Below are 1,415 nucleotides of genomic sequence, written 5' to 3' on the forward strand. Positions count from 1 at the left end.
GCGATTTCAGGCCAAACAGGGTCAAACCCCGTGTCAACCGGTCGACCGGTGACAGAGCAGTGCAACACTACCGGTCGACCGGTAGTGTGCACACCGGTCGACCAGAGAGGTCGACCGGTCAGCCTACAATCTGGTCAACCGCATAGGTCAACCGGTTTCCATGTGATCCGGTCGACCGCACTGGTCGACCGGTGGAATCAGCTGCGCGAGAGAAGCTCGCGGAAATCAATCCAAAACCTGTAAATCTAGTCCCAAATCGAGATTTTTCAAAGGGAAACCACTAGATCTGGGTTCTAGGTCCTAAAACAAGTCCAAAGAACCCAAGATCTCCAATTTCTACTCTAGTTTTACTCAAAAACCATCATGAAAAGGGCATGTGTACAATATTTTAAAAGAACAATCCAGAAATGCGGCCATACACACTTCTGGGTTAAAATAAATTACTGAGAATAATTTAAATACCTTGGAACTATTTAAACTCGCACGTGTCAGAAACATTTATTAATTAAACTCAATTAATAATCCAGATTAGGCACACTAATAATCTCAATTACCTTAATTAATCTTAATTAATTCTTCAGGGTGTTACAGCTCCACCCCCCTTAGGCAATTTCGTCCCCGAAATCAAAGCCTACCTCAAAGTGTGAACAGATGCGGATAATGCTCCTGCATCATCGTTTCAGGTCCCCATGTCGCTTCCTCAACTCCATGGTGCTGCCATAATACTTTTACTAAGGGAATCTCACGATGACGCAGACTCTTTACTTTTCGGTCGAGAATCTGAACTGGTGCCTCCTCGTACGACGCGTCATACTGTATCAGAACGTCAAACCACTACACTATTGTTTCCGGCTCAGGTTGACATTTCCGAAGCATGGAGACATGAAACACGTCATGCACATGAGATAATTCAAGCGGTAAGGCCAACCGGTAAGCCACCACTCCGATGCGTTGTACGATCGGGAATGGTCCCACATACCTTGGTGCAAGTTTCCCTTTCACACCAAACCGAACAACTCCCTTGCGTGGAGAAACCTTCAACAAAACAAAGTCGCCTTCCTGGAATTCCAAAGGCCTACGCCTTCTGTCAGCATAACTTTTCTAATGACTTTGAGCTGTTAACAGTCGTTCTCGAATCACAGCTATCTTCTCATTATTCTCTTGAATGACTTCCGGCCCAGTGCTCAGTCGATCCTCTCGTTCCAACCAACACACAGGTGACCTACAAGGACGACCATACAGAGCTTCAAACGGTGCCATTCCAATATTGGCCTGATAGCTGTTGTTATAAGCAAACTCAGCTAGATGCAGGTATTTCTTCCAGTTCCCGCCAAATTCCAGAATACAAGCACGAAGCATATCCTCCAGAATCTGAATTACCCTTTCAGATTGCCCATCAGTCTGAGGATGAAATG

This window comes from Morus notabilis, unplaced genomic scaffold (genome assembly GCF_000414095.1).
Source record: "Morus notabilis unplaced genomic scaffold, ASM41409v2 Scaffold1334, whole genome shotgun sequence".
NCBI classification, from domain to species: Eukaryota; Viridiplantae; Streptophyta; class Magnoliopsida; order Rosales; family Moraceae; genus Morus; species Morus notabilis.